The sequence below is a fragment of the Ceratotherium simum genome, chromosome 32 (assembly GCF_057802395.1).
Source record: "Ceratotherium simum simum isolate JZ-2026a chromosome 32, ASM5780239v1, whole genome shotgun sequence".
NCBI lineage: Eukaryota > Metazoa > Chordata > Mammalia > Perissodactyla > Rhinocerotidae > Ceratotherium > Ceratotherium simum.
The window spans coordinates 9,728,114-9,750,070 of NC_141931.1; the positions used below are offsets into that span (position 1 = coordinate 9,728,114).

The 21,957-nt window shown below is 37.4% G+C and overlaps 1 long non-coding RNA gene across 1 annotated transcript in view; it reads left to right on the forward strand.

Annotated features, from left to right (window-relative positions):
- LOC147912961 (uncharacterized) overlaps window positions 1-21,381 on the forward strand; it is a 45,342-nt gene extending 23,961 nt beyond the window's left edge. Inside the window, exon 3 of the long non-coding RNA XR_015549327.1 lies at window positions 18,730-21,381. This is a non-coding gene — a long non-coding RNA (uncharacterized LOC147912961). The remainder of the gene's footprint in view (window positions 1-18,729) is intronic.
- The last annotated feature ends 576 nt before the right edge of the window (window positions 21,382-21,957 follow it).

Here is a 21,957-nt window from a genome sequence, read left to right on the forward strand (position 1 = left end):
CTGTGTCATCTACGCTACCATTTCTGAAATCTTTTAAGTTTTTCTTCTCTTCTCAATAGTGTGAAGTATTTCTGAATGCTTCTTGAAACTTTGTCCTTGGTTATCAAAGCTAAGTTCACCATCACCTCCCCCACCAATCCACCCACTCGTTCATTTCCCACTCTTTGTCAGTGGCACTATCATTTTCTGCACTACTAAAGCTTAATTTTTTGAGTCATCCTTGACTCATTCTTCTTATCTTCTGATTTTATGTAGTCACCATGAAATCCTATATAATTGCTTTGCAAAATAGCTCTGGATTCCATTCCTTTTCCACTCTTTTTATAACCTCCTCACCTTGTCCTTGTGTAGCTCGAATGTTCCTTGTGGACTTGAGTCCCTGAGCTACATCATTTAGAGAAACAGCAGTCTGACTAACAAATAAAATGGATGACAATTCAAGTCTTTGCTTAGTCTCTCAAGAAATGGACAGTGTAGTAGTTAAGAGTCAGGGTCTGAAGCCAGATGGCCTGGGTTAAAAGCTGGCTCTGTCAATTCCTACCAGTACTTTATCCGCCTCAGTTACTTCATCTGTAAAGTGGGAATAACAATGGTACCTGTATCACAAGATTATTGTGAGCATAAAATGGCTCAACACATGTGAAGCAGTTACAACGTCTGGTACATGGTAAGCTATTATTATTTTTTTATTGGTGTTGATTTTATTATTATTGAAAATCCTTATTAGTTTCTGTCACTATGAAAGAGGAGAGCAGTTATTTTCCCTAAATTCTCTCTTATCTCCACTCTCAACTTTCTACCCAAATCCTCTCCCAAAGCCAATCTGCTCTGCTCTTAACACCTCTGGCCATTTTTTCAACTTGCTGGACACTTTTTCTTGTCTTTTCCCAAAGTAAAATCCCCTGGCTCATCTCTGATCCTTTCAGATTTTTCAAACTTTTTACCAAAAAAAAGGATGATGAAAGCAGTCTACCAGGCACAGGTGATGAGGGCGCATTCACTGCAGAGAACTTAAAATCAATAATCAAACTGATGAAAAGTCAGCTTGATTTTTATTTTTGCCATGTGCTGGCAATTCTTATAATATCAGTGATAAACTGCTTCCTCCTTCCCCTAATCTTTTATTGATCTAGTTGCTGTGAGTTACTTTTGAGTTTTAATAACATATACATATATAAATATATACTATGTGTATGTGTATATACATACACATAGTATATATTTATATATGTATGTATGTATAAGCCTTATATTATTGTGTTTTTATTACATATCCTTTAGTTAACATTGGATTCTAGCTACAAATTAACTCTGAGAACTCCCAGTTACACAGTTGACCCCCAATACATGTGGACTGAAGTACACGTGTTCTTTTTGAGAATAAGCTCATGAGAGTTCAGAGTTATTTCGGCTACTTTGGGCACAATTTTTGTCTCCAACTCCTGTAATATTGCATTTTCCTGCATCTAAACAGTAGATTCAGAATAAGCAATGGTAGCACAGTGACTGTAAAGACAAAGAAACTAAACTTGAGTGACTTCAATTCTGGCATTCTATGTGGCCACTTGGAGTTGTAATTTGTGTTTAAAATTTAAAACAGTGAAGCAGAGTGAACTGCAGTATGTGTTTTAGTGAATTTGAATAATATCTCTAAAATAGAAATTTATTCATTTTTAATTGTTCATTGTTTTGAATCTAAGGAATGCATCAAGAAAATAATGATTAATACTGATTATTACATGATTATTACTGAAAACAATTCTGTCATATAGAGCAGGAGCTGTTAAAACTGATTTTCTTTTGGTATCAAATATTCTTACTTTCTCTCCATATCCCTGATCTCATGCATCCTAAGAAGGATGCTGACTTCACAACCTTCTTGGAAGAGAGGTTGTGAAGGCTGGGAAAATCCATGTGCGTGAATAACTCTTTTCCGTTCATAGATTACTGCATTGGCCTCCTAGATAACCTTGCTGTGCCAAGCTCTGTAAACCTTACTTTCAGTCTCTAACTCTTTTGCTCAAGCCCATTTCAATGCATCAAATCTAAAGTTCTCTGCTTGGGCCTCGAAGTCTCCCATAATTACTTCATCCCCATCTCACCGATTGCGTGTGCCTCTTTCTATTTCCCAGCTGGCGCTCTTTAGTCTCCCTCAGGCCAGTCTCCTCTCTGTTTAAGGGGTCACTGCATCTGTTTTCACATGCTACTTCTCTCCTAGAACACCATCTCTCTCCATTTCTTAATTTTATAAGCCTTCTAAGGTCTAGCTTAAGACTCAGCCTCCTTTCAAGGTCTTTCTGGCTCACAGGTCTGGCTCTCCTTCAGGGTCCTCTAGCCATGCAGGGCTCATAGCACACAATTTAGCGCATCCCCATCACAGTTTAGGTTGTTGGGTATTTTTTCCGTATTTCAGTTCTCATCAGTTCACGTAAAGCGCGGGAACCATCCCTTAGCATCTATGCATCCTGTATGGCTGCGTACCAACAACAGCGACAGTAGTTATATTGAAGCACTGATTGCACATTGTGGCCATCAGCCATTATTGATTATTGATACAGGTTCAAACACAGAATGTAAATTTCTACTGGATAAAGAAGAGATTACAGAAAAGTTGCGTATTCATGATAAAGTTGAATCCAGGGTCACGGACAAGGTATTCTTGAAATTTCTCTTTCGGTCCCTACAGTGTTGCAAAACTCCACCTGACCTCACCCTGCCCTCCACACTTTCAGTTGAGAGGAGGTCTTGTCAGTGGGTTGACTCTAAAACATGAATCCCCCCAAACAGTATTTCTGTTGCTGTATTATTCACTGCAGGAGCAAATAATATGATTTCACCAATAAAGAAAAAAGTCACCATTTGTGCCACTTGAGGGAGAATGTTCCCTGTGTCAAGTTCACATCAGTTTTAATTTTTGACTCTACCTCAGTCATTCAATACATATTCAAGTTTGGATCATGTCTTTCTTTGTTAGCTTTTGTTTTTCTTGCATTTCTGATTTCATTTTCAAATCTTTTTGTTGTAGGCTTACACCATATCACTAAGATAATCCGTTCTCTTAATCATGGTATATATTGCATTAAACCTACTTTCTCCTTGAAGATGTTCTTTCTCTAGCCCTCGTGGGACCAGTTGTTCTCTAGGCCTCAGACTGCCATCATTTTAGGAGCATGCTTTTTAGTTTTAAAAATCATCTAAATCATTTTAATAAAGTAAGATATGATGGTTTTTAAGAAAAATAACATAAATACTCATAATGACAATTTTAAAAACCAGTGCCCTGTACCTTCTCTCCCCAATCTCATTCCACTCCCCAGAAGCAATTCTTTTTATCATTTTAGCTGTCTCTTTTGATAGTTATCTCAATAGTCTAAATACTTTCTTGATTTATCCATTTTAGGCATTATCTCTCAGCTTTCTGCTATAAAGGACGAGGATTTAACATTTCTTACACTACTTACTACCTTCCTTCCCCCTCCATTAAACCAATACAGTTATATCTCTGCTTTGATATTATTCTAACCTTTATATTTTTGTAACAATGACAATGCAGTTTGCTGCCAAACGAAGTATTGTGTTCTTTCTTGTACAACTTTATTTTTTTCTGGCATTTCTAATCATTTTTCTTTTCTTATTGTGTCATTTTCCCTTATTATAGGCTCAAGCCCAACCTTCCCCCACTCCCACCCCCCCCAGCTGATTCACGTTATGACACAAAATACATGAGTAAGAACACGGGATCTAGAATCAAGCTACCCAGTTCAAATTCTGGCAACACTTTCTAGCTGTGTGGCCTTGAGCAAGTTACTTAACAACTCTGTGCCTTCATTTCTTGTATGTAAAATGTGGCTAATAAAATTACCTGTCTCATAGGTTGTCATGAGGACTAAAACCATTTATCTATAAAGAATTTGGAATGACACTTGGCATATTCTAGTATAATTTCAGGTATTCTATCTCAGCTCCCCCCTTCACTCCTTCCCCGCTTCATCTCTCCCCTCGCCCACAAGTAAAATTCCCTTCCAGGGGTCTGTCCTCCTGCTTTAATCTGGACTTGCTCTCCAGGCCTTCTACAGCTCTGTCACGTTCGGGCTTCTTGTGCCTGCTCTCCTGGGCTGGACTTACTGTTCATGTTCCCGTGTTCTTCTAGCTTGTAGGGTTGGGATTGTAAGTACTGACGCTTCCCGTTCTCTCTCTCTCCCCGCCACCCGTGCTCTGTTTCCGTTTCTCTCTCTCCCTCTCTTCTTCCCTCTGAAAGCTTTAAACATCTCTTTATTCCTCATATGGGGAAACTTTGTAATGGCCTATCTAGGGCTGGATATCCTTCCATTGCTTGTACTGGAACTCTCCAGACTCTATCAATCTGGAAACTTATGTCCTCTACTTTGGAAATTTTTCTTCTGTTATTTCTTTGATGATTTCCTCTTAATTTTTTTTCTCTTCTCTCCTTTTGAAATATCTTTTAGAGAGATGTTAGGCTTCCAGGATTGAACCTCTGTGCCTCTTTTTTTTCCCTTTCGTATTATCCATCTCTTGTCTTTTTTGTTTTTCTTGACTTCATCTTCCTTTCATTAGAAAACTTATATAACATTCTATTCTTGTTATATGGATACGGTATTGTCTCAAAAATGCCTGTGCATTATTAAATAGAGATTTTTAAAGTTCAAATCCTTCTCTCTGTTTCCTCACTGGCCATTTCTTCTCTCTTCCTCCTCCTACTTTAATATTGGTCTTTTTCCTTTATGTTGAAAGGTCTTCTCAAATATCTGGTGATATTAAACAACAAGGCATTGAAAAACTGAATGGCAATTCTGTGTGTGAGTGATGGTGAAGTATTCTGTTGACTGATGAGGATCATTTCAGATGGATAGTCACCTGAGCTAAGGGACTCCAGAAGCCTCTGATACCCTGCCTGGAGTCAGACACTTAGTTGCCTGAGTTCTGTTCACAGGGATAGTGGTGGGGATAAACTCTTCCACCCAAGGGTTTTCAGTTGTTACCTTGTTTCCAGCCCCTTGTTTCACTCTCCTCCACCATACTGGGAGTCTTTAATTCCCTAACTTCTTCAGGGAGGAGCATGGTGCTCTGCCTTCATTGTTGTCTATCTGCCCCAGAAGGCATGCTTTATCCTGCTGTTCTGCCCTGCTCCATCGGTTTTCCCTCCATCAATTTTCTTATTCCAGAAATATTTTAAATCTATTGTCCATTGGTAATCTCTTTCCTATTCTCATCATCACTGTGAGTTTGTACATTTTAAATTCCTGCACTTTCATTTTATTCAATCTTGGCAGGGAGAAGAGGTATACAGTAAGCAATTTTGAACCAAAAGTCCTAGAATTTATTTTCATCGCACTCCTCAGTGCATTGGAGGTAAACGTTTTCAACCCTTGTATGACAGGAAATGTCTGTATTTGGCCCTCACACTTGATTGTAAGTGACTCATACTCATTTTCCCTCAGAAGTTTGGAAGCATTTTTCCATTGTCCTCCAGCTCCACTCTTGCTGATGAGAAGTATGATGACAGAATGATCCTTGTGTCTTGACGGAGATTTCTTTATTATCTCCTGGAACTTTTAGTAATTTCTTCTTATCAAAGATGAGTCTGGGTATAGCTATTTTATTTTTAAAAATTTATCCTACTCAGCTTTTGGTGAGTCTTATCAACCTGAACATATGTATCTTTTTTTCAGTTCTGAGAATCTTTTTTACTATATATTTATTTGCTTTCTCCCATCCAGTTTTTATTTTTTTCTCTGAAATTTAATAAAGCTACTAAGATATGTTAAAAACTGAAATACAGTAGAATCGACATGAAAGAAATAACTAATTAGCAAATTTATTGGGGAAAAAAGATCTATTCGTAATGGCAACAAACTATAAAATGTCTAGGAATAAACCTAACAAGAAATGAGCATACCTACATGGAGAAAATTATGATCATTTTAGGAAGAATAGAAAAAACACTTGACAATGGAATGGCATACCATACGCCTAAATGGGAAGACTCATTATTATAAAGATATTTACATTAGTTTAATCTATAAATTCAATAAAATACTCTGGGATTTTTTGCACTTCACATGTTGAGTACATAATTTATCTGGAATTGTATTTGTATAAAGATAGCCAAATATAACAAAGGTTATCTTGTCACAACAGCTAGAAACTATAACTCTAGTGTAAGAGTTATATATAAGTAGATCAATAGAACAGAATCGTGAGTCTTGAAATAAACTGAAATATACATGTGAATTTATATTAGAATAAAGATGGCTTTCTCAAATTAGTGGGAAAAGATGAATTGTTGGAGAAATGGTAATGGTGAGAGGTGCTTAGGCTTTTGGAAGAGAATCCATCTCAACTATATACCTCATAAGAATCCATAAGATCCATAAGGATCAAAAGTTAAAGCTTAAAAATTTAAACCACAAAGTAATAGGAGAATGTAGGTGGGTATTTTTAGAATCTTAAAGAGGAAAGTGTTTCCAAACATGAAAAAAAATCTAGAAGATGTACAGGAAAAGATAGGCCATTTCACAAGATATAAATTTAAAACTTCATTACTGCTAAAATGTTTCATAAACAAACTCAAAGAGTATGTAACAAATTGGGAGTGAATATTTACAATAACTTTGAAAATTTTCCTTAGTAATAAAAAAATCCTTTATAAAACAATAAGAAAAGACAAACAAGTCAAATAGAAACATGCTCAAATGATTACAAGAAGCTCACAATAAACAAAGGAACACATAGTTAATATACCTTGAACAATTTTTTAGACTTTTTTCTTTAAAATATTTTTTAATTGTGGTAAAAGGCACATAACATAAAATTTACCATCTTAACAATTTTTAAGTGTACAATTCAGTGGCCTTAAGTAGATTCACATTGTTGTACCGATTTCCAGAACTTTTCTCATCTGACAAAACTGAAACTCTAGACCCGTTAAACAACTCCCCATTGCCATCTCCCTGACGCCCCTGACAACCACTCTTCTGTTTTCTGTTTCTATGAGTTTGACTACTTTTGATACTCATGTAAATGAAATCAAACAGCATTTCTCTTTTGGTGATTGACCTATTTTACTTAGCGTAATGTCTGCAAGGTTCATCCACGTTGTAGCACGTCAGAATTTCCTTTCTTTTTAAGGCTGAATAATATTTCATTGTATGAATATACCACATTTTGTTTATGCATTCATCTGTCAAGGGACATATGGGTTGCTTTCACCTTTTGGTTATTTTTAATAAAGCTGCTTTTAACATGAGTGTATACATATCTCTTAAAGAGCCAGCTTTTAATTCTTTTGGTATATACCCAGAAGTAGTAATTCTATTTTCAGTTTTTTGAGGAACTGCCCTACTGTTTTCCACAGAAGCTGTACCACTTTAAATTTTCATCCAACAGTGCCCAAGAGTTCCAATTTCTCCACATCATTGCCAATACTTGTCATTTTCTGTTTTTTTTTTTTTTGATAGCAGCCATTGTAATAGGTGTGAGGTGGTATCTCATTGTGGTTTTGATTAGTGATGTTGAACATCTTTTTATGTTCTTGTTGGCCATGTGTATATCTGCTTTGGTGAAATGTCTATTCAGTTTCTTTGCCCATTTTAAAATCAAGTTGTTTGTTTTTTCTCATTGTTGAGTTGTAGGAGTTATTTATATATTCTGGTTATTAATCACTTATCAGATATGATTTGCAAATATTTTCCCCCATCCCATAGGTTGCTTTTTACTCTGTTGAGTGTGTCCTTTGATGCACAGAAGTCTTAAGTTTCGACATAGCCCAATGTATGTATCTTTACTTTTGTTGTCTGTACTACTGGCATCATCTTCAAGGAATCACTGTCAAATCCAATGTCATAAAGCTTTCTACTATGTTTTCTTTTAGGAGTTTTATAGTTTTAGCTCTTATGTTTAGGTCTGTGATCCATTTTAGTTAATTTTTTATGTGGTGTAAGTTAAGGGTCCAACTTCATTCCTTTGCATTTGAATATGTGTTTTCCCCAGCACCATTTCTCGAAAAGATTGTCCTTTCCCCACTGAATGGTCTTGGCATCCTTGTTGAAAATCACTTGACCATATATGTGAGGGTTTATTTCTGGGCTCTCTATTCTGTTCTGTTCTATTCTATTCTATTCTATTCTATTCTATTCTATTCTATTCATCTATATATCTATCTTTATGCCAGTACCACATTATTTTGTTTACTGTAGCTTTGCGATAAGTTTTTAAAATAGGAAGTGTGGGCCCTCCAACTTTGTTATTTTTTTCAAGATTACTTTGGCTATTTAGGGTCCCTTGAGAATCCACATGAACTTTAGGATGAATTTTTCTATTTCTGCAAAAAATGTCATTGGAATTCTGATAGAGATTGCATTGAATCTGTAGATCACTTTGGATAGTATTGACAGCTTAACCCTGTTAAGTCTTCCAATCCATGAACATGGAATGTCTTTCTATTTATTTGTGTCTTCTTTAATTTATTTCAACAACATTTTGTAGTTTTCATTGTACAAGTTTTTTACCTCCTTGGTTGAGTTTATTCTAAGTATTTTACTCTTTGTGATGCTATTGTAATGGAATTATTTTATTAATTTCCTTTTTGGATTCATTGTTAGTGTACAGTAATGCAATGGACTTTTGCGTGTTGATTTTGTATCTGCAACTTTCCTGAAGTCTTTTATTAGTTCTAACAGGTTTTTTTGCTGTGGAATCTTTAGGATTTTCTACATATAAGATGATGTCATCTGTGTACAGAGATAATTTTACTTCTTCCTTTCCAATTTGGATGCCTTTTATTTCTTTTTCTTGTCTAATTTCTCTAGGACTTCCAGTAATATGTTAAATATAAGCAATGAACCAGACATCCTTGTCTTACTCCTGGTATTAGAGGAAAAGTTTTCAGTCTCATTATTGAGCATGATGTTAGCTGTGGGCTTTTCATATATGGCCTGTATTTTGTTAAGTTAGTTTCCTTCTATTCCCAGTTTGTTAAGTGTTTTTATCATGGAAAGGTATTGAATTTTGTCAGATGCTTTTTCTGTATCGAGATGATCATGTGGTTTTTTTCCTTTATTCTGTTAATGTATTACACTGATTGATTTTCATATATTGGACATCCTTGCATTCTAGAAATAAATCTCACTTGGTCATGGTGTATAATCCTTTTAATATGCTATTGAATTAGGTTTATTAGTATTTTATTGAAGATTTTTGTATCAATCTTCATAAAGGATATTGGTGTATAGTTTTTCTTTCTTGTAGTGTTTTTATCTGGCTTTTGTATCAGGGTAATGCTGGCTTCATAGAATGAGTTTGAAATTGCTCCCTTCTCTTCTATTTTTTGAAAGAGTTTGAGAAAAATTGGTATTAATTCTTCTTTAAATTTTTGGTAGAATTCACCAGTGAAGCCATCTGCTCATAATCGTGGGCTTTTCTTTGCTGGGAGGCTTTTAGTTAGTGATTCTATCTCCTTACTAGTAACTGGTCTGTTTAGATTTTCTATTTCTTCATGATTCAGTCTTAGGAGGTTGTGTGTTTCTAGGAATTTATCCATTTCATCTAGGTTATCCCTATGCAAGAATTTTAAACCTTATAATTTTAAAACACAAGATAAATTAATCACAAAAATCAATTTTCTTTTAATAGAAGGGTGAAGTTAAAAGATTTGATAATATCCATGCTAGCAAGGAATGAAGAACACAGGAACTGGCTGGCACTATTGGTAGTGGTATTAGTACAATTGAGAGAATATTGCCTATAAAATATAAAATGCTCATAATCATTTATTCTTACATTAGAATTAGAATCTATTCTACAAAATGTACTAAGAGATGTGTGCATTGTTACACGTATAGGAATGCAAATTGCAGCTTGGTTTGTAAAAGGTAAAAATTAGAAAAAATCTAAATGCCATCATTAAGAAAAAAGCTGAGAGTCTACATTGTTTTAATAATGTTTATGTTACAGTCACTATTTATTTTAAATGTATTATAGTTGGATTACTTTGAATTTATAGATCATATTTGGTGTAAGAATTCTCTCCAAATTTATATCTTTCCCATATTTGTTCCTCGCATTTATTAGTTCATTCATGCATTTATTCACCCTTCAATTCCACTAATATATACTGAACACCTTGTCTGGGCCAAGTACAGTGTATACTAGATATAGAATAGTGAATAAAACGGGGCCAGCCCAGCGGCGTAGTGGTTAAGTTCCCACGTTCCATTCAGTGGCCCAGGGTTCACCGGTTCAGATCCTGGGCACGGACCTACTCACTGTTCATCAAGCCGTGCTGAGGCGGCGTCCCACATAGAAGAGCTACAACTCTACAACTATGATATACAACTATTTAATGGAGCTTTGGGGGAAAAAAAAGAAAAGAAAAAGAGGAAGATTGGCAATAGATGTTAGCGTGGGACTAATCTTCCTCAAAAAAAAAAAAAAGAATAGTGAATAAAACAAACCCCTACTCTCAAGGTGATAAGCCATAAACATTTATCTCTCCATTTGTTTAGGTTTTCCTTAAGGTCTCTCAATAAAGTCTTACCATTTCTCATTTATTTGCTTCTTAGTTTTTCTCATTCAATTTTTTTTCCTTTGTTCTGGTTTGGGAGAGGTACCCTCTTTGGAGTGATTACCCCTGGAATTTCAACCTTCACATTTACCAAAGACAGAAGTTACCCAGTATCTCTTCTCAAACATCACAGAGCTCTTAGAATGCTATACATCAAATCATACCCCTCCCAGTTAATATTTAATTACTGTTCCACATTTTATCTCTATCTTGCTTTAATTATTTTTTAACTCTCAAATTGGATTGTTATTATTGTTTTACTGTTCCATTGTGTGTTTGTTTTTATCCAAATAGATACTTTTTCAGTTTTCTTCTTGAAATACATCCTATTTAAATTCTTTTGAGTACATGTAGTTTAGAAACTCGATTTTTGTTTATCTTAAAATATTTTTATTTCAACCTTGTTCTTAAAACTTGTTTTTATGGAGAATACAATTCTTGGTTAATACTGTTTTTCAGATTTGTTTTGGTTTTGGTCAGCAGTTTGAAGACGTTTTTTCTCAGCTGACATCTATCATCCAGTGTTGCATTGGACAAGTCAGACATCAGTCTATTTTTTGTGTTACTTCATAGCTGGTGTTCTTTTTTTTTTTTTTGTGAGGGAGATCAGCCCTGAGCTAACATCTGATGCCAATCCTCCTCTTTTTTTTTTTTTTTTTTGCTGAGGAAGATTGGCTCTGGGCTAACATGCGTGCCCATCTTCCTCTACTTTATATGGGATGCTGCCACAGGATGGCTTGACAAGCAGTGAATCGGTGTGTGCCTGGGATCTGAACCTGCGAACCTGGGGCTGCAGCAACGGAGCGTGCACACTTAACTGCTTGCGCCACCAGGCCCACCCCCATAGCTGGTATTCTTACTCTCTGATCCCTTTATGATCTTTTCTCTATCTTTGGTGTTCAGCAGTTTCATTATAATTATTCTTCCTGAATCTGTGGAATGATGTTCTAAATTCTGAAATATTTATGCTTACAAAAAATATTATTAGGTTGAATCTCTATTCTTTGCATTCCATAACTATTATATTCTTTCTCTTCTTTTTCACCTTTGTTTTTGTCTATGCATTATGAACAAACTTTCAAAGTTAGACAACATATTATTATTTTAATTTCTGCTTAAATGTTCTGTTTTATATTCGTAATTCTCTTCTTTTTGGTGTATAATGTGAATTTTCATTCTGATCTCATATTTTTAGCTTTCTTGCATGTATTTTTAAACCTCAGACTGCTCTCTTTTTATCTTCACCTTTGTCTCAATCAGTTTGTCTTCCAGTTTTTTGTTCATATTTCCCCTTCTTCAAATTTGCTGAGTACAGCAAAGACTTCCTGTAAAATTTCCTGTAGAACTATTGTAGAGAAATGCTTTTCCTCTGAGTCTTATTCATAATGCTCCCAGAAATACAGGTTCTATTCACGGTGAGGTGGTGTATTAGCTGAGGATTGGCCAACAGGAAGGCAACAGACAGAGAAAGGAGTGTCCTGAGCACCTCTCTGTGGACATTTGGATGTTAACTGCTTCTTGTTTTTATATGGAGATCTGATGTCAAAGTTTACGTGATTAGCAAACATTTCATCAGCACTTAGTAAAGGTCACTAAGAAGATTCTGCTTTGCGCACTATATTCTATGACTATGCCAGAGTAAGATGCAGTCTATATTTTTTCTCGGTTTTGGTGTGGAACCTGAAAGCCTTTCCCATTTCTTTGTGGATGACCATGCATTTCAGAGCACACACTGCTCTCCGCGGAGAAGCGACCGAAATGAGTTGGTGGGGTTACAGGGAAGGAAGAAGTTGCAGCTCAGAAAGCACCTGGTTAAAGAAAAGAAAAGAAAAGAAAACACCTGGTCAGGAAACAATCCTGGTAGGGTTGAGGATTGCTGCTTCAACTGTGCATCCTTTCATTCCTTCGTTAGGGGCTAACGGAGTCCATTGAAGACTTCTCAACTTCTTTAATGCTTTCTGTCTTGTTCTGCTTCTGAAGACAGAGTGCCTGATGTTGAGGAATGCATTTCTCTTTTATCCCCCACAATTGCATTTAGTGGGAATTTCTCCAAGTCCGTTCTTACTTTTTGTTTCAAATGGTGTGATGGATTTTGTGGTTATTTCTCTATCTACATGATGCTTTTCATGTGAAATTGGGAGAAGTCTGTGCTAGTATTCTGCACCGATAACCTAGAATTCTGTATTTGCATATTTCCCTGTATTGGTTTTCTCCATGATTTTAAGGACTTTTTTCTTCTCTGAATAGATCAATTTTATGAAATAAAGAAAATCGTCAATCTCAATCTCAGACATATAGTCTCTGTTACATAAATGATCCAAAAGTTTTCCTGATTCCCACTTCTATTCTGCCCTACAGAGGAGATGTCATTTCAAGAAATCGAATCAGCTAGAGAGAGTCATCTAATTGGTTGAATAGCAGGATCATGAATGGATTGCCTTTGTCTCTCTTTCATGGAATTAGAGAGTTAAACGTTTTGAATCTAAAGCAACTAAATTACTCACACTTTGACTTCCTCAGTAATCTCAGCCATTTTTCATCTGGATTTCTGACTTCACGTAAATATTAAAACTGCATATTTCCCAACTTTTTATTTTGAAAATTTAAAAACCTACAGAAAAGTTCAATATTACAATAAACACCCGTATATCCTTAATCTAGATTCACCAATTATTAACATTTTGCCACATTTGCCCCCCTCTTTGTGTATGTGTGTAACTGTTGTTTTGTTTTTGCTGAACCATTTGAAAGAAGGCATAAGCTACAGATTTCATGTCACTTTACTTCTAAGTACCTCACCATGTACTTCCTAGAACAAGCTCATTCTCTACTATAATGACAATACCGTTAGTCTACTAAAATATTTAGTCACATTGATATGATAATATTATCTGATCTACAGTCCCTAGTCAAATTGTCCCAATAATATACTTTATAGATATTTTTTCAATCCAGAATCTAATCAAGGATCAGGAATTGCATTTAGTTGTCATTTTTCTTTAATCTCCTTTAATCTAAAACAGTTACCCTGCTTTTATATTTCAAATCCAGATAACAAAGCAGCTATAGATAAGATTATTTTTTAGGTTTATCTAAAACTTAAATTTCTCTGATTCGTGAGAATAATAAAATGATTTATGTTTGAATCGATTATGTTCCAACACAAAATTAATTATCCTTTTGTAAATCTGCAAAGTATCTCTTAATGGCTAACACTACATCTTACTTTATTCTATTAACCTAAGTTGAACAAATTACACTCATTATAAACATGTATAGCTTACAAATTGTTGTTCGAATTAGAAATACTTGAATGCATAAGGCTCATTTCACCCATCACTAAGATGCATAAATATGTCTTTTAATCACCAACGATTCCCTCTTTCAGTCCCTATTTGACACTCATTTTATTACTTCTTCTCATCTCCCCTTTAATTATATTACCTCTCTCCTCATCATTTTCAGTATCTGTTACCTTTTTACTTTTTTTCCCTTTTTTTCTCTATTCTTCTCCCCACCTCTCACGATTTTCCATAGCAGCAATCCCTGTTAGGAGCATTTTGTGGTATGGAACAAACACCCAAACATTGAGCTAAAGAACTGGGATTAATTCTTGGTTCCCACAAATGTTGGGTGAATTTTAAGGTTAATCTCATTAAGCCTCAGTATGAAAAGGAATTAAGTAATGGGCTAAAAGCGACAAAAGAGAGTGAACACCATCTGAGGCAGAGAGAAGTCAAGTATCTTGCTCAAGGTCACACAGCTGGTAAGTGGTGAAACTGGGATGTAAACCCACGTGGTTGAATGCAGAGTCCTTCATCCTAAACACGCTGTTGCCTCCACAAGGCCGGATACCTAACGGCATTTAAGTTTGTGATCCCTCTTTTTGCCTCTCAGGACGCCCCCTGTGGCCATTTTTCTCCCACTTGGTAGAACGGTCTCCAACAGCTTTACTTGGACCCTGTTTCTGATGCCTTATTGGTTCCTTGCACTTCCTGGCTGCCTTCGGGGACCTGCCTCTCTTTGTCCCATTCAATCCAGCTTCTATTTGGGGCCAACGGAAGGCAGGCGTCTTATCTCCCAGATTGAAGATGGTGGAGAAAAATAGTCCTTCACTGTTTGGGGATATCCATGCGCCCTCTATGATGTACGTGTTTCTCTGCTTTGGATTCCGTTCCAAAAGTCTCCCTCAGTTATCTCCGACTTAGTACCTGTCAAACGCCAAAAGGGGGATTAGAATGGGATAGAAAACATTATGATACACTGGAATTCACTGGTGAGTTCCTTTATTGCTCTAAGCCTGAGACAACACATCCCTAAAATAAGGCTAGTAACACCTACCTTATAGGACGCTTGTGAGTGTTAGATCAAATAAATCACGTCAAACACTGAGGAGAGAAACTGGTAAAATCAGGCACTTAGAAAGTGGTAGCTATTCTTAATTTTTCTGACAAAGAATCTTATGTGAAACGAAGCAATTTTCTCTGACACACTGGTGGTATTTTAGAGTAGTTAGTATTCCTGGGATCCTGAAATACATTTGTCTCATGGAGACCTGATATATGTACTAGATTATCAGAAATAATCCTGAAAATATGGATATTATCCTTTTGATGTGTTTTGCTGTGTTGTTTTATGTTGCTTTGCAGGGGAGTGGTATCCAACTATATGATACATTATCATGATTTTATTTAAATATAATTGCTTGGTTTCTCATAAAATTACCTGAGACAAATAGCAGCAGTGTTGTGTGATTCCTGATTTAGGGGTGTGAATATATTTCTCATAAATTTACAAGAAATATACATCACAAGTGTGGATGACCTACATGTGGAGGCCTCTGTTTTGGTCTTAGAAGTTATTACAAATATGTCTCACCTGGACAATTTGAAAAACAAAAAGAGTTGACCTTAAACCAGGCGTTCTCAGCCTCAGTACTATTGTGATTGGGGGCCGGATAATTCTTTGTTGGGGGGACAGTGCTGTGCGTTGTAGGATGTTTAGTGACATCTTGGCCTCTACTCGCTAGATGCTAGTAGCACCCTCTCACTTGTGACAACCAAAAATGTCTCCAGGCATTGCCACATGTCCCCTGGGGAGGGGTGGTGGTGGTGCAAAATCACCCTGGCTGCGAAACACAGTCTTACACTCACACTATATTTAATTTACCGAAGGCAGATCATCAAAGAATTGAGAAAACAGTTCCCAGTAGGAAAAAGTATAAAAAGAAGAAAGAGGCTTACAGTGATTCATTCCTATTGATTTTGCATTCAGAACATTCATTTTCCTAAAAGTGAAAAGAATCCACCCCCCATTCTCACAAAGGCACTTCCAGCACCTTCTGCTTGACAGATCATTACCAGTCCTAGCAAAGAGCTCCTGATGGCTGCAATTTATTTCTGAATCCAATACACCAATTTCCTCCTCACATCTTGAGCTATTGCAGTATCACATAGCAGCATTTACCCCCCACCACTTCACAGAGACTATCTTCTTCCAGACACTATAAAGTGAAGGACTCAGTATTGCACAATTAAATGGCCCATTTTAAGACTTTGCAAAGCTCCATGGATTCATTTAAATAGTGACTCATTACATTATCCTTCTCAGAAGCAAAACCCACTTTCCATTCCCCCACTTATTGCTTTCCTACGTTGTGTGCTTGAGATTTAAAATCTTAGGAGCCTGGTAAAACACAAACTCAGCACATCTCTAAACTAGGACAATGTGAAATTCAAGGGGTCAGGAAGATACCAGAACTTGCTTCAGATATTTGCTGGTGACGAATTGACTTACTTTGTTTTACAAAGCAATCTTGCATTTTCTCTTTTTATTATCCCAATAACCCTTAGCACTATGCATCAAATTGCCACCCCTATTTGCAGAAAGTCCCTGGCAATCTGGTGAGTGACTAAAATACAGACTTTTTCAGATCATAAGGAAACAATAGACTTGATTTCACAAGATAGTGGCTGGGATAGTGGGATGAACTGCTCTACTTCTCTTCAGTGCCTCTTCCCGTCCCAGCCTTTGATGTCTGCTCTCAAACCAAGACTAAGAGGATGGCGAGGTTTGGGGTTTATTTGTTCCGAGGGGGTAAAATGTTGGTGAAGGCTGTGCTCAGATTCACGAATTTGATGATTGTTTCTGGCTCTGCTGGGGGACATAAAGAAACGGGAGCAGGCAGGGGTTGGGAGGCAGTTTCCATTACTCTCTGCATACGCCATGACTCCGGCCATTCACCTGGATGGGAGAAGAATGAGGTCAGTCTCTCTGACAATCTGACTGCCTCTGAAAGGACCAAGGTGTGGTATCTAAACTCTACACACTGCCATCTTTCCAGGTCTGGCTTAAATGTCCCCTTTTCAGGCAACTTCCCATGTTCCACCACGTAAAGTAATCAAACACAGAGCCCAGCCCCTTCTATGGAGCATCTCTTAGGGCTCTTACCCTTTATACCTGTGTTGAGTTACTTATGTACAAGCCTTAATCTCTTACTGGTCTGCGAGATCCTTCAGAGCAGCCTCTATGCCGTAGTCTGGCTTCAGGCACCCAGCTCTGAGCTTCAACCTTTGCTCTCCCTGAAGAAAAAGAGTGGAGGAGACCTGTGCCTGGTGTCCACTCAGCACGGCTTTCCCATCAGACCTACTCAAAGTTTAAGTCCTCCCAATTCCTAGCCCTAGAACTGAAACACTGTCGCAGCAGTGATAAGTGCCCTGACCTCTTTGCTTCCCTTTATAGACATTGCGTCAGCAAATGTCATTCAAGCGACAGTAGTAATTACACTTGTCAACCCAGGAAATCTGAATCTACTGATAGATGTCTCCCTCCTTCTTTCTTTCCTTCCTTCTTTCCTTCCTTTCTTCATTCCTTCCTTGTATCAATAAATATTTTAGCATCTACTCCGAGCCAGGTATTCTTCTAGGCTCTAGGATTCAGTGGTGAATACGACAAAGTCCTTATCCTCATTAATCTTACATCTTAGTGTAAATCTCAGACTTATCTTGAAGATCTCAGAAGTGATTTGGCCCTTCTTCTACCCAGGTGGGGTTTGCTGGGGTCCTGACAAGTTGGGAACGCTGGCCATCATATTCCCTTGACGGGTCCAGTGCACTGAGGTTCCTTCCAACAATACACTCATACTTTCTGCTCAGGCTGGTAACCCTTGTTCCTCATGTCATCAAGGAACTGGGGACAAGGAAATACCTTCTCACAGAAAGTTGGAGCCACCTGGAATAGCTTACTTTGTTTTCCAAACAATTTCTTGCATTTCTTTTCATTGTCCCAATAACCCTTGGAACTATGTGTTAAATTGCCACTCCTATTTGCAGAAAGTCCCTGTCAATCTGGTGAGTGACGAAAACACAGAAATTTTCAGATCATAAGGAAACAATAGACTTGATCTCACAAGATACTGGCTGATTTGTCATCTGATATATCCCTTTACTGCTCTTATGAAAAACATTCCCTTTAAGAAAAGATGCCCAGGAAAGTTAATTATATCCAATATAGAAATAAGGGCCTGTAGAACCCTCAGGATGAGTGACATGGAAGGTTTTTTTTTTTTTTAATATTTCTTAATATAAATTTCTAGCCTATCAATAGAAATGTAAATTATTGCCTATGTAATGTCTTATATTGGGATTTTGCACTGGGAGTGAAATTATTTCTATTTTTGTAAGCTAAAGAAACAATAGAAATTTTAAAACTGGCATCGTGGAAACCTGCAGAAGAGAAACTTGGCAAAATAAAGGCAGAATGATTACATGTCATTAGAAGGAAAGAAAATGAGGTCCTGTGAAGACACACTTGATTTTCTGTTTGGGAAATAAATTCTCCCAAATAAAAGGGTATTTTTTCAGAAATTCAGAAATGTATTTCAATGGGACACATTTTCCCTTCCCAGTGACAGCATGTGCTTCGTAATGATGTTATATGATCAGCCTTGGGAGAAGGAATTGGTTTTCTGTGCCCCATTTGAACTTAATTTATCAGGCATCTGTCAGGAACCAGTGTTATAAATCAAGACGCTGCACACAATCATGTCATTCGTCATATTTTCTTAATGTTCTTCTGTGCTATTGTCCCTACTTCCTTTCTGGGGGAATTATTTAGTTACAGTTTGTGCATATTTCTTTTTGTTTTAGGTCTCAGAAGAGCATTTCTAAGGTCATCAACTCAGGAGAAACTCACTCCAATGAACCAAATGAAGGACCATTCAAATCTGCCGTTTACGCTGTCAAAACAAAATGTGCAACTCTTTGGTTTCCACCAGCCTTGTCTGTCAGACTGCGAGAGCGACCTGGACCCCAAGCATGCCTTTCCTCAGAGTCAGTTTGGTACCAGATGAGGAGAGACCTTGGGCCACATCCTCAGTTGGAGACTAAATCAGATGTTTTACAAAGTTGGAATCAACGTAACAATAATTTATCTTTAAAATATGCTAAATAATTGATATGGGGGGTTTTGTCCCCACTGCCACTAAATGAAGTCAATAACATCTCTCATGCTGGACTACTTACAAGTGAGAAATAATAGCCCTTCCAGATAAAGCTGTCCCTGGCAGGCCAGGTCACTCTGCATTCTCAAAGGAGCTTTTTAAATTCTCCTTGTCTCTTATGCCAGAAGTTCTTTGTGGACTATTGGTCTCATTTTCTCCTCTCTCTAGACAAGCTCTTGGCACCAAGAGATAGGGCTCTACATGTGCATTTCTTTGTGCCAAGGGAGCTGCACTCCTTCATGAAATCAAATAACACATTCCCGTGGGGAGCCAGCCCTTGATCATCTTGTCTTGTCTATAATAACAAGAACACCTGACACGCATACAGAATTCTGTGTCTTCGATGGTTGAGAGAATTGCAGTGAGGCAGCATGATGTGGGAGAGAGGAGGGACGTTGGAGCCAGACAGTCCTGAGTCTTCCACTCAGAGGCATCATCCAGTGTCTCCAGGTATTTAACTTCTTAGACTCATTTTCCTCATCTGTCACAAAGAAGATGTAATACCTTTTGGGTGGTTGTGAAAACTGGAGATGTGATCTCTAACATTCCTGTTGGATTTGACCCTCATCTCATGACACTCTCTCTTGCCTCTAGCAACACAACTTCCTTCAGCCTGAACATACGGCTCCTTTCCTTCATGAAGTCTTTGTACTTGCTGTTCTTTCTTTCAGGAACACCCCTCCGTTCAGTCTTTAGAGCATCAGTAGCTTCTTATTCTTCAGGTCTCGGCTTAAATGTCAGCTCCACAGTGAGAGCTTCCCTGGCCAATCCACCTGTGTAAGTCTATGCCTTGCCCTCTCAGCTTGCCACCCACCCACCCAGGTTAGTTATTCTCTCTCATAGCATCCTGCTCATTTCCTTTGTAGCAGTTATTTGTTTATTTTTATTGTTATTACGCTAGACTACCAGCTGCCAACCATGTCTGTTGTGTTCACTAATGAACACTCTGCACGATGCATAGTGTTTGGCATGCGTAGATGCTTAATAAGTATTGTTGAGTACGTGAAGGAGTAAATGTTTCTTACAACTTCTTCTCTCCATAAGTTAAAATAGGCATATTTATCCCTGTTTTAAGGAGAAGAAACAACGGCTCAGATAGTTGAAGTGCCTTGGCCAATTTTACTGTTATATGAAAGGGATTGAGAACTTGAGCCCAGGTCTGCTCGCCTCCAGGCTTTACGTGCTTTCGTTTCCACCAGCGGGTCTCTGTGGGGCAGAGAGATGATGCCCAAACCGCAGAAGGCACATTACCCTGTATGATCTGAGAAAGCATGGTGTGTCTTATGATGCAATTTTATATTTAGAAAATGAAAAAATATTGTTTTCATTAGGTACATTGTAGAATAGAAAGCTCTACATTGTCGTGGCTGGGTGGGCATGGGTGAACAAGGTTGTTTATAAAAACCACAATCAGCCATGCATCCATGCTCATGGAAGAAACTGAAGTCACCCTTGACTCCTCCCTTTCCTTAATCCCCATCCCCTGTCAATAACCAGTCCCGTCATTTACTTCCTAAATATGTCTCCATACCCACTGTTTTTATTACCCAAGTGGAGGCAACCATCATCCTTTGCTGCCTCTTTTTCCCTTCTCACCCCCTGAGGCCCTGCCTGAGCTCTATTTGCCAGGAAGACAGAACTATTTTCAGTTCCCCAAACAAGCCACTTTCTCTGTTGACTCCACACTACTGAAAACACTCTGTGAATACATGTGGTCACGTATGGAAAGCACAGGAAAGGGCAGGATTTTATTTACACTTGCCAACATGAGGTGTTATCATTCTGTATCAAATTTGCCAATTTGATGGGCAAACTGAGGCACTGCCTATAGCCTGTCAGAATTGTGTTTCTCAAACCATCTGAAGGATCGTTAAAAACAAAATTCCAATCCATCACAAGCTAATACTTTTATAAAATAGAATAAATCATGAATTGCTAGATAAAGAATTTTATAAATCAAAGACACACACAGTATAATAACAATTTTTTTGTTACCAGATTCAATAGACATAAACTGCTTTAAAGTTTCTAAATGCTTACATTCAATTTTGGATCTTACCTCATAGGGGGCCATCCATGGAGTGGCACTGTGTTAGAAAGTATCTGGCTAGAGGTAATGAGATCAGACAACATACATCAACATAAGGGAGATGTAACAAAACTTGAGGGCTCAGCTCTAGTCAACCAAAAGAAATACTACTAATGGAATGCCCTTCATAAGATCTGCACTAGAGTAGGTGATGGTGAAGAAAGTTTACTGTAGAATAGTTCAGGAGCTTATAATTTCAACCATTTAACTTTTGCTTTGTATATTTATATTCATATTTTTATTTATCTACTTATTTTACTTTACTGTAGAACAATGTAACAGGCCTGAAATCAAACCACTAGTTTGGTCCATTGGAGAGATCCTCCAGGTTTCTGGATAGGAACTAGAACTGCTCAATTACATCACTCCTAAAATATTATTCAAGCTTTTACGCCAAGAGCATCTCCGACAGAACGTATTCCAGGAAAGAATATATCCATGCATATGTCTTAGTTCTGTGCTACAAATAGCAATGATTCTCTGACCAAAACAAATTTTTTTATCGTGTGTTACAGTAGTACCTGAATACATTTCCAGGAAAATTGAGATGAGCAACAGTTGCTAAACTGAGATGTGGCCAGTAAAACCAACAGCTGGAGTGGGGGTGAAGTGGGGTGAGGAGTATTTGTGAGAAAGAGAGCAGAAAGCACATTTAGGGGTAAACAAAAAGGCAGCTGGGACGATGACGATTTATAGATGGCCATTCTATCTTATCCAAGGTAGAATGATTTTTCCTTGGATAAGCCTGTATTGCTAAGGCTAGGTGCATTATAAAATATGAGGAAC